At 36.7% G+C, this 13,116-nt stretch overlaps 1 non-coding gene across 1 annotated transcript; it reads left to right on the forward strand.

Annotated features, from left to right (window-relative positions):
- The first annotated feature begins 10,172 nt into the window (after nt 1–10,172).
- LOC147911762 (U6 spliceosomal RNA) lies at nt 10,173–10,279 on the forward strand. The gene has a single exon (XR_015550769.1). It is a non-coding gene; the product is annotated as a U6 spliceosomal RNA (small nuclear RNA).
- The last annotated feature ends 2,837 nt before the right edge of the window (nt 10,280–13,116 follow it).

Genomic DNA, 13,116 nt, shown 5'->3' on the forward strand with positions numbered 1-13,116 from the left:
CTGGAGAATAAGACAAGATGTTGTGAGAAAAGGTAACTACTGCATTAGGGCATTAGGAAAGAGATGGAAATTAAAGGGAAAAGGTGAAACAGTCATAGAGAGGATTGTAAATTCTATTAAACCAATAGTACATGTTAATTGTATACAAGTTAGAAAATTTTTATGTGAAGAAAATGAAAATCATCCATAATCTGCCACCACATGTTAACCACTGTTGGCATTTTGGAGTGTTTCCTCGTAGACATTTTTCTCTGGGTTTATACACAAATAGATGATATAGCTCTGTTTTCAATGTTGATTTTCCCAAAAATGACATTACAGTGATTAATGACATTTCTAAAGTATTATATATATTGAGAACTTTTTTCTGTGCCAACAAAAATCCATAACATCACTTTTTTATTCATTTTTTATGTTTTTAGGTACAATCAAGTGAAGGCATTTTTCAAGATGAGAGGTATTTTTGGAGAGTCTCAGATGGACCAAAAAAGATTTAATATTGCACCCATCAGAAGCAAAGCTTTGCTGATTGTGCTGGTAAACTCTCATGTTCTCATCAGAGTGAGTTTTCACGGTGTTGTGGGCCTTTTGTTTAATGGAAGGAGGAGGGGGTAAGAGGGAAAAGGTATCACGTCACCAGAAAATGATTGCTGTGGAAGCACAGGGGCATCATTATGTTAGGTTAGGGCTGGGACCTCCTGCCTCACAGGCCTTGTCTTTGCATTGCCTTCCATCATCAGCGAGCCACAAAAACACACACCAGAGTACCTGGGCATGGGCACATGCAGACCCACTTTGCTTCTTTTAATCACAAGTGCTTTTGCATATTTTCATTTTAAACAGGAACCCTGTTTTAGTGCTTTACTGGAATATAGTATTATAAATGGTGTTTACATAGGATGTGATTTACCTCCTGTGTTAGGGTTATATATATATATATATATATATATATATATATATATATATATATATATATATTTATTATACGGAATTTTCTCACATGTTTATGGAGGCTGAGAGGTCCCAAGATCTGCAGTCAGCAAGCTGGAGACCCAAGAGAGCCGGTGGCATAAGTTCCAGTCCACAGGCAAAAGAAGACTGATGTCCCAGCTTAAGGAGTCAGGCAGAAGGTCCCTCTTACTCAGTCTTTTTGTTCTATTCATGTCTTCAACTGATTGGATGAGGCCCACCCACACTGGGGAGGGCATTCTGCTTTACTCAGTCTACCAATCTAAATGTTAATCTCATCCAAAAATGCCCTCACAGACACACCCAAAAGAACGCTTGACCAAATGTCTGGGCACCCCGTCGCCCAGGCAAGTTGACACATAAAATTTACCATCATACCTCCTAAACTGGAGTCCTTACAAAAGCGAGTGGTTTTTATTCTGTCTTCCTAAAGGTTGGGCAGGTTTCAGAAGTTATGAAGAAACAGGCATCAAACAGGAAATTTCACAGCCTTGTCTGTCCCTGGTGAGATTTTCAAAAAAGGGAAGGGTGATTGTGTGTGTGTGACCACGGCCTTTGGTGCCTGCCTTCCACTCTTGCCTGGAGTACACTCTCTGCCTCATGTTAAGAAGCAGGGCCAGACCATGGCACGTGAACCAGGTGGCACTTTCAGGGCAGCCAGTCCTGCTCTTGACTATGTACTTGGCACTTCCTATTTCCTAGGCTTCAGCTTCCCTCTTTCAGATTAGTCTCAGTAGTTCTAACGTCATCTTTTCTTTGTGCCCCTTAAATATGTAAATGTCACTGCAACTTGAAAAATAACATTAGGAAAAAAAAATGCCGGTCATCCCTGCTGAATCATCCCTTCTTTAGAAGAGGCACTAACTCGCCTCCTTCGTTTTGCTTTTTACAACTCCATCTGTAGCTGTGACTACATGGTGGGTGTCTCTGTCCATTCCTGTCCAGCACTGTACCATGACCCAATTGAATCCTGAGAAGATGAACCATCATCTTCCCGAGTTGGAAATTAACAATTGGTTAAATTAGAATTTTGTAATTGTTTAATGTTTTTATTCTCCATTGCACAGTAAACTTTGTATGGCCAAAGACCTTGTGTGCTTTGCTCATATTGTATTTCTAGTGCCTGGTACACATGGTGGGTACTCAATAGGTATTATGGATGCACAAATTGAGACTTTCCTGACACAGATGGATGTCCAACAAAATGTTGATTTTCCAACAGGGAGAGGCTTTCTCCACAGAATTAACCCAGATGAGCTCAAATTATGAGGAAAAAAAATCGAATATTATTGCTGCCAGTTTCCACATTCCTCTCCTCCTTTCTCCTTCTCTGTGTTTCTCAATAAGGAGAAAAATCACAAGCTACCCCCACTGTTGAACTCTTCTTCGGGATTGTTGAATTATATAAAGTATGACTTGGTTAGTGGTGGTTAGATTCTCTCCAATCAGGATACAACAAAGTCTGCATTCTTCATCATTACACTTGGCAAATTTGGAAAGTATGTGAGAATGCAAACTCCTCTACACAATAATAGTAATGATGAAAATAATAACCCCTAATATTTGTGAAGTGATTAATAATTAATGTATGACTTCATAGCCATGAATTTGATCCTAGAAACCATTCTGTGAAGTGAGTAGGACAAGTATGATTATCTTACCTCAGAGATGCAGAAACGAGGATTCATTGGAGTAATGCGACTTGCTCAAGGTTTTGCAGGTCACCAGGAAAAATGAACACGGAGTTCTCCGACCTTTTGACTCTTATTCTAGCACCCTTCTATTTGGTCACACCACATCTTCGCACTTAACAGTAGAAGAAGTGAACACAAATGCTTTCTAAAATACCCGTGTATATTAATCTGCTAGGGTTGCCATAACAAAGTACCACAGACTAGGTGGCTTAAACAACAGAAATTTACCATGCTATCCATAACATCATAGCTACGCACTGAATCAACCCTGGTCTGGCTTCCTAAAGTTCCTAAGCTAGGCCTGAAGGTCTGGTTTGTCCTTACCTGCATCTCACAAACGTGTAGAGGTCATAACTTTCTTGCATCAGGACTCTTGATGATGTCCAACTCCCATTTAGCTGTCCCTGCCCTCTAATTTGGACTCAGGGGAAGTAGGGGCAAGAATATAACCCACCTCCTACTGACTACTTGGAGAATATAAAAAGAGTTGGAGAGTAAAACGATAAATGTGAAAGTAGGGGCTCTGAGATTGAAAGGAGAGGAGACCAATGTGTGTGACAAAAAAGAGAAACACTCTCAGCTTTATTACAAATTGTTGAGAAGTTACTTGGGAAAACATGGATGTGTGTGTTTATTTATCCAATAAACACTCAATGAGGACCTTTGGTGAGTCAGGCATTGGCTGTGGGGCAATAAATAAAATGCTATGTGTACACTGTGTACATAGTGGTGATCCTTGCCTCTGAGACTTCACAGTGGACTGAGAGGTCCCAACAAATGAATAATCAATTGAATTCAGTTTCTTAAGTGCATCAATAGTACTGTCACATATTAATCATCCATCTTGAATTAGGTAGCAACAAGTAGAAAGTTTCATAAAATTAAATCTAGGGCCGACCCCGTGGCTTAGCGGTTAAGTGCACGCGCTCCGCTACTGGCGGCCCGGGTTCGGATCCGGGCGCGCACCGACGCACTGCTTCTCCGGCCACGCTGAGACCGCGTCCCACATACAGCAACTAGAAGGACGTGCAACTATGACATACAACTATCTGCTGGGGCTTTGGGGGAAAAAAAAAGGAGGAAGATTGGCAATAGATGTTAGCTCAGAGCCAGTCTTCCTCAGCAAAAAGAGGGGGATTAGCATGGATGTTAGCTCAGGGCTGATCTTCCTCAAAAAAAAAATAAATAAATAAAAATAAAAATAAACATTAAATCTAAATAGTAGTGGCCTCCACAAACAATTTTGAAATCAAAGAAGGTACAATTTGTTGTTTGGGATTCGATGGCAGAGGGGCGTGACAAGTGCTGGGTGTTCAGTTCTTTAAAGCATTTTCCAGGTTCCTACTATGAGGCAGGTTCTGGGCTAAGTATTGAGGATAAAAACATTGAACAGAGCACATTTACTCACTACAAAAGAGCATACAGTAAAATGGAGGCAGACATGTAAACTAGCAAATACATCTTATAAAATGTGTTATTAAAGAGTTGACTACAGAATGTTATTAGAGCAGAGAGGATGTATTTAAAGCAAACTTGGAAGAAAAGGGTTTCCCAAAAGACATGATGACCCTTCAAACTGAATTTCAGAAGATGTAGAAGGGTTTACTAGGTTTTATAAAAGGCGGCGAAAGATAAGAGGAGACATTTAGAAAGAAAGAATAATACTTAAACAAGGCACAGATTTTAAAAATAGTACGTTAAGAAGCTTGATATGTCTAGAAGTTAGATGTACCTGTGGGTAAGTGGAATAAGATGATGCTAGAGAAGCAGGAGAGGCCAGATGAGGAAGGACCTTGTGTCCTAAATTAAGGCATTTGAACTTCATGCTGAAAGCATTGGGGATCTCCTGAAGAATTTTCAAGAAAGAATGTTTTCATAAAACTGCAGCTTGTTCTACTCTAAAAGCAGTGTACAGGGTGGGTTGAAAGGGACCAGAGAGGCGGTAAGGAAGTCAGGAGGCTGGAGTGGACACATGCTCTTTGTCCAACATCCCAGTCATCTAAGTACCAACTCTTTCCCAACCTAATATCTTCCTCAGGCCACATGATTCAGGTGGGGCCTATATGCCCTTTTCTGACCTCAGGAGTGGACAAGTGACCTGAGGCCTGAATGATCAAAATACTTCTTTATCATCTTAACCCCTGCTCACTCTGGCCACAATGATTGGTTTGGGGTTGGGCATGTAGCCCAACTCAAATGATAAAATAGCTTTTACTGAAGCTAGCAAAAAGATGCTTTCCTTGTGTAGGCTTGGAGCTGCCAGTGGCCCTCTTCCTACTATGAGGAGCTGCCCGTTGGAGACAAAGGGTGGGGAAACAGAGTCCTGACAACACTATATGAACCTCTGCATCCAGAAAAGCCTGAAATAGATTCCACTCTTCTGACTTCTCAGTTACTTAAGCCAATAAATTCTTCCTCTTCCTCCTCCTCTTCTTTTCTGTTCTTTCTTTTTTTGCTTAAGTTAGTTAGAATCCAATTTCTTAGACTGAAAACCCAGAGTTCTTATTAATACAAGGTCCATTACAATAATCCAGAACAAAAATAGAATTAAAATAGTGCCAAAGCAGATGAAGAGGGGAAAGAGATACAAGAAAAAAAAAATAAGGAAGCAGAATCTACAGGATCTGGTGGTTGATTACATAGTTGGTGAAGAGAGGTAGGAGTCTTTGATGATGTCATGCTTTTTGGCTTGGAACACTGTGTACACAGTGGTGAAATCCAATGAGAAAGGGAATATAGGTGGCAGAACAGGTTTTGGAGGAAAAATAGTAAGTTCACTTTTGGACATGTTTGTGAAGATAAGGATCAAAGGCTTAGGGAAAGGGTCTAGGCTTGGGCTCTCGATTTAGGAGTGGTAGATAGAGATATTATTGTGGATGTGTTCAGTCAGAAAGAATGAAGAGAGTGAAAAGATCAGAGTGTTAAGGACAAAGTCCAAGTGAACAACTGATATATAATGGCAAGCAAAGGAAGAGGAACCACAAAGGAGATTGGGAATAAGACACTGGAGAGGTTGTGTGAAAACCAGATTATGTATCACAGGGATTGAGGAGTAAGAGAATTTCAAGAAAGAAGTTCTATTAAATAGACTCAGTGTAATAAAAAACAAGTGATTCCTGGTTTCAGCTCTGACTTCTAAAGTGCTTAGAAGTTATCATTCCTGTCCTTACAATAAGAAAAAATCTGAATAAACTGGAAATCATCAACCTTTCTTGTACTCCTCAGAAAATTGAGGTTGCAGGGCAAACTGCCACCCTAAAATCTGGAAAGACAGGCCAAGACAGAGAATCACAGCCAAAGTCACTTTGCCTGGAGCAGAAACCACTGGAGCCATAAATTGGTAGGAACACTTAAACAGTAACTTTGACAAATTGCTGAAGGCCAAGTATGGACTATCACAAGAGTAAGAGACTTGGGGGGGCTGCAGTCTTGGGGGGTCATCACACTTTCATGAGTTTTACCCTCAGAAACCTCACCAAATTCTCACAGTGAAGAGCTAAGGAAAACTCCTCACGTTTCTGATAGGGTAGAGGGGGTGTTAAACATTTTTAAATAAACCCAGCAGTTTCTCCATAACAAAGGCCTCCTACTCCATAGGGAAAAAGACTTTACCATAGCTTTATTATACCTGAGAGAAGGGAAATTACTCAATTCCAGCCCCCTCTAGACTTTCTGTATCAACTAAGAGGATTTAAAAAAAGCTGAGAAATACTTGTGAAGGTCAAAGCCCAGGGACACAGCCCTCCTAAAAGAGTGAGATTTAAACATAAGATTATAGAACACTGCACTTCCCCCCACACCATACCACTACAGTCAGAGGATCTAGTATAATGACAGTGGATTATTATACTGTTATACTATAGTGGAAAGAGCTGTAAGGCCCAGACTCTGTTTAAGAAGGAGGTTGTAGGGACAACCAAAGACAACTCTTAGATAAAAATAAAGATGCTGGAGGAAATTGAAGCCTCTGACACTTACAGCTAGTGCAAGCACTAAACAAAGCCCAACTCCTAGGCAGATTAATATAAAACCTCACAATAAAGGCCTATTTCCCTTAGTTCCTATTATCCAATATATCATTCTAGCTTTCAAAAAAAATTGCAATCCATGCTACAAGAGTCTGAAGAGGCAAAGCAAACATCAGAACAACATTCAGATATGGCACAGATTTTAAAATGCTCAAACAGGGAATTTAAAATAACTATGATTAATATGGTAAGGGGTATAATGAAAAGAAAATACACAATGGGCAAGAACAGATAGGTAAAGTACAGAGGAGTGCTAACAGCAAAAAGAGTAGAGTAGGGAATTTGAAGGGCCTGTCCCTCCATAGAAACACCAAAAAATGAGCAAAAACTGTCAGAATTAACTTTGTCAGACTCTAGGAAATAAAGATTTATAGAAACCAAGTGAATGATGAATCAACAAAAAGAAGACTTAGGATAGGAGAGCTTTGAGACATTTTAACTAAGCCTTGCCCCACTCCCCTCCCCTCCACAGTGATAGTTTTAGAGACAGTAGTCTGCATTCCTGGTGTAGGTATTTTGTTCTGCAGGAAGCAGAGTAGACTTTGTTCCCAAGGAACTGTATTTGTCTATTGTCATGTACTGCATAACAATGTTTTGGTCAACAATGGACCACAGATACAATAGGGATCCCATAAGATTAGTACCATATAGCCTAGGTGTGTAGTAGGCTATACCATCTAGGTTTGTGTAAGTTCACTCTATGATGTTTGCACAATGATGAAATTGCCTAATGGCACATTTCTCAGAATGTATCCCTGTCGTTAAGGAATGCATGGCTGTATTTTGACCTTCCTGGGGTTTCCCTGAGGACAGATGCAAGGTGCTTGCCTTTTTTCACCTAACTCAGAACTCTCTCATGCTGACAGGGTGGCTGGATAAAGACAAAGATAAAGAGAGAATCTTGAAACCAGCAAGAAAGAAGTGACTCATCAAGTAAAAGGAATCTTCAATAAAATTAACAGTTAATTTCAGATAAGAAACCATGGAGGCCAGGAGGCAGTGGGGTAACATATTAAAAGTGCTGAAAGAAGAAAAAAACCTGTCAATCAAAAATTCTATATCTGGAAAAAATATGCTTCAAGATGGAAAGAGAAATTAAGACATCCTCAGACAAACAAAAGCTGAGAGAATTCATTGCTAGTAGACCTGCTCTACAAGAAATGCTGAAATTAGTCCTTCCAGCTGAAATAAAAGGATACTAGGCAGTAAATGGAAGTCATGTGAAGAAATAAAGAACAGCAGTAAAGGTAACAATACAGGTAAATATTAAAACCACTTGTATCGTATTTCTGGTTTATAGTATCTCTGTTTTCCCTACATTATTTAAAATGGAAATGCATAAAGCAATACTTATAAATATATATTAATGAAAACAATATATAGGAATGTAATTTGTAACAGTAACTACAAAAGTGAGGACAGAGCTGTACAAGAGTAAAACTTTTGTATAGTATTGAGGCTATGTTGGTATTAATTCAAACTAGATTGTTAAAAGTTTAAGAAGTTAATTGTAGTCCCCAGGGTAAACACTTAGGAAGTACCTTAAAAGATACAGAAAAGGAAATGAGAAAGCAATCAAAATAGTACCCTGCAAAAAATCAATTATATACAAAAGAAGGTAGTATTGATGGAATTGAGGAATAAAAACATATAAGATATATAGAGAACAATAATAAAATGGCATAAGTCCTTCTTTATCAGTAATTACTTTAAATGTAAATGGATTAAACGCTCCAATTAAAAGGCAGAGATTGGTAGAATGGACTAAAAAATACAAACTATGATCCTTCTATAGTCTATCTACAAGACACTCATTTTAGACCCAAAGACACAAATAGGTTTCAAGTAAAAATGATGGAAAAGATATCCCATGCAAATTGTAATCAGGAGGCCTGAGGTGGCTATGCTAATATTAGACAAAATAGACTTTAATCAAAACTTGTTATAATAGGAAAAGAATGAATTACATATTGATAAGAGTCAATTTATCAAGAATTAGTATAACAATAATAAACATATGCACATATTACAAGAGTCCCAAAATATATGAAGCAAAATTTGACAAAATCAAAGGGAGAAATAGTGTTACAATAATAGTCAAAAACTACACTTCTCACTTTCAGTAATGGATAGAACATCCAGACAGAAGATCAATAAGGAAACAGAGGACTTGAACAACACTATAAATCAACTGGACCTAACAGACATATACTCCACCCCAAAACCAGTAGAACATACCTTATTCTCATGTGCACATGGAATATTCTCAGAATAGACTATATTTTAGGTCACAAAACAAGTCTCTGGCCATTTTTTAAACTGATTTATTAGTTTTTTTTGCTGTTGAGTTGTAGGAGTTCATTATATATTTTGGATATTAACCCCTTATCAGATATATGGCTTGCAAATATTTTCTGCCATTCCATAGGTTGCCTTTTAACTCTTGATCATTTCCTTTGCTGTGCAGAAGCTTTTTAGCTTAAAATAGTCCCACTTGTCTATTTTGGCTTTTGTGGCCTGTGCTTTTGGTATCATATCCATGAAATCATTACCACTTACACTCTTATCAAAGATCAGTTGACCATATGTGCATGGATTTATTTCCAGGCTCTCTATTGTGTTCCATTGGTCTATATGTCTGTCTTTATGCTGGTACCATACTGTTTTGATTATTGTAGTTTTGTAATACATTTTGAAACCAGGAAGTGTTGTGCCTCTAGCTTTATCCTTTTTCTCAAGATGGACTTGGCTATCCATGGTCTTTTGAGGGTCCATATGAATTTTAAAATTTTTTCTGTTTCTGTAAAGAATGCCAGTGGGATTTTGATAGGGATTACATTGAATTTGTAGATTGCTCTGGGTAATACGGACATTTTAACAATATTAAGTCTTCTGATCCATGAACATGGGATGTCTTTCCATTTGTTTGTGTCTTTAATTTCTTTCACCAGTGCTTTGTAAACAATGGGCTAAAGACTTGACTAAAGACTTGGCTAAAGACATTTCTCCAAAGAAGACATACAAATGGCCAACATGTATATGAAAAAATATTCAAAATCACTAATCATCAGGGAAATGCCAATCAAAACCACAATGAGATATCACCTCACACCTGTCAGGATGGCTATTGTTTTATAAAAAAGACAACAAGCGTTGGCAAGGATGTGGAGAAATTGGAACCCTTGTACACTGTTGGTGGTAATGCAAAACAGTGCAGTTGTTACAGAAAACAGCATAGAGATTTCTCAAAAAATTAAAAATAGAACTACCATCTGATCCGGTAATCCCACTTCTGAGTATTCATCCAAAATAATTGAAATCAGGATTTTGAAGAGATATTAGCACTCCCATGTTCATTGAAGCACTATTCACAATAGCCAAGATGTAGAAACAACCTAAATGTCCATCGACAGATGAATAGATAAAAAAAAGGTGGTATATACATACAATGGACTATTATTCAGCATTAAAAAAAAGAAGGGTGTTCGCTTCAGCAGCATATATACCAAAATTGGAACAATGCAGAGAAGATTAGCATGGCCCCTGTGTGAGGATGACATGCAAATTTGTGAAGCATTCCATATTTTTTAAAGAAATGACACACACACACACAAAAGGAAATTATGCAAAATGCAACAATATGGATGAACCTTGAGGACATTATGCTAAGTGAAATAAGGCAGTCACAAAAAAACAAACACTATATGATTCCACTAATATGAGGTATCTAAAACAGTCAAATTCCTAGAATCAAAGAGTGGAATGGTGCTTGCCTACGGTTGGGGGAGGGAGAAATGGGGAGTTGCTAATCAACTGGCATAAAGTTTCAGTTAAGCAAAATGAATAAATTCTAGAGATCTGCTGTACAACATCATACTTATAGTCAACAATATTGTATTGTACACTTAAAAATTTTTAAGAGGGTAGATCTCATATTCAGTGTTTTTACTAAAATTAAATTAAGTTTAAAAGTCCCAATAAATTTTAAATGATTGAAATCATACAAAATATTTTCTTTGACCAAAATAGAATAAAGCTGTAAGTCAATAACAGAAAGAAAACTGGAAAGTTAACAAATATGTGGAAACTAAACAACATACTCTTAAAAAACATTAAGTCAAAGAAGAAACCAGAAAGGAAATGAGAAAATACCTACAGATGCATGAAATTAAAATCACAACATACCAAAACTTATGGGATGCAGCAAAGGCAGTGCTCAGTGGGAAATTTAGAGCTGTAAATATATACATTAGAAAAGAAGAAATATCTCAAATCAATAACCTAACTTTACACTTTAAGGAACTAGAAAAAGAAGAGCAAACTAAATACAAAGCTAGCAGACTTAAAGAAAAAATAAGGATTAGAGTGGAAATAAAGAAAAAAGATAACACAAAAACATTAGAATCAACAAAAAGGCAGTTCTTTGAAAAGACCAACAAAATTGACAAACATTTAGCTAGAGTGACTAAGAAAAAAAGAGGAAAGACTCAAATCACTAAAATCAGAAAGGAAAGTGGGGACCTTATATAATTATAAAGGATTATAAGAAAATACTATGAACAATTCCATGCCAACAAATTAGATATCCTAGATGAAATGTACAAGGATGTCCACTTTCACTACTTCTATTCAACATTGTACTGGAAGTTCTAGCCAGAGCAATCAGGCAAAAAAACAAACAAACCCAAAAAAAATTCAAATCAGAAAAGAAAAAGTAAAATTATATTCACAGATTTCATGATCTTATATATAGAAAATTTTAAAGAATTCACACACAAAAAACTACTAGAGCTAATAAACAAATTCTGTAAAGTTGCAGGATAAAAGATCAACACACAAAACTTAGTTGTATTCCTATATACCAACAATGAATAAGCTGAAAAGGAAATTAACAAAATAATTCCATTTACAGTAATATCAAAAGGAATGAAATACATTGGAATAAATTTAACCAAGGAGGCTCAAGACTTGGATCATAAATACTACAAAACATTGCTGAAAGAAATTTCAAAACACCTAGAAAATGGAAAGACATCCTGTGTTCATGGATTGAAAGACTTATGTTAAAATGGCAATACTACACAAAGCAATCTACAAATTCAATACAATCCCTATCAAAATTCCAACAGCCTTTTTTTGAAGAAACAGAAATGCTTACCCTAAAATTCATATGGAATTGCAAGACATGCCCAATAGCCAAAACAACTCTGAAACAGAGGAACAATGTTGGAGGACTCCCACTTTGTGATATAAAAATTTATTATAAAGCTATAGTAATCAAAAAAGTTTGGTACTGGCTTAAGGATAGACATATAGACAAATGGAATAGAATTGAGAGTCCAGAAATAAGCTCATACATCTAGAGTCAACTGATTTTTGACAAGGATGCCAAGGTCATTTAATGAGGTCAAATAGGCTCTTCAAAAAATGGCACTGAGACAACTGGATAGCCACATGAAAAAATACGAAGTTGGGCCCCTACCTTACAATATATATAAAAATTAATTCAAAATGGATCAAAGACCTAAATGTTAGAGCTACAACTTTAAAATTCTGAAGAAAACATACGTCAAATCTTCATGACCTTGGATTTGGCAATGGTATTTTAGATATGACATCAAAAGTATAAGCAACTAAAGAAAACATAAATAAATTGGACTTTAGTAAATGTAAAAACTTTGATGCATCAAGGAAGTGATAAATTTTTCCAGAACAGGAGAAAATATTTGCAAATCATATACATGATAAGGGTCAAGTATCCAGAATATATAAAGAACTATTACAATTCAACTACAAAAAGACAAACAACTCAATTAAAAAATGGGCAAAGGGCTCAAATAGACATTTCTTCAAAGAATGTATACATATGGCCAACAAGCACACGAAAAGATGCTCAACACTATTCATCATTGGGGAAATGCAAATCAAAACCACAATGAGATACAATCTCACACCCACTAGAATGGTTATAATTAAAAATAAATAGAAATTAACAAGTCTTGCTGAGGATGTGGAGAAATCGGAACCCTTGTACTTTCTGGTTGGAATGTAAAATGGTGCAGCTGCTGTGGAAAACCATTTGGAGGTTCTCAAAAAGTTAAACATACAATTACCATATGACCCAGGAATTCTGCTCCTAGGTATATACCTAAAAGAATAGGTGTTTTCAATTATTTTGAAAAAAGGCATCCAAACACATACTTGTACATGAATGTTCATACAGTACTATTCACAAAGCCAAAAGATAAAAATAACCCAAACGTCCTTCAATGGAAGAATGGATAAACAAAATGTGATATATCTATCCATTGGAATATAATGCAGATAAAAAGGAACAAAGAACTGATACTACAACATGGATGGACCTCAAAAACAAGTGTACAATTAAATAGCATTTAGTACAGTCACTATGTTTTGCATCCATC

This window comes from Ceratotherium simum, chromosome X (genome assembly GCF_057802395.1).
Source record: "Ceratotherium simum simum isolate JZ-2026a chromosome X, ASM5780239v1, whole genome shotgun sequence".
NCBI classification, from domain to species: Eukaryota; Metazoa; Chordata; class Mammalia; order Perissodactyla; family Rhinocerotidae; genus Ceratotherium; species Ceratotherium simum.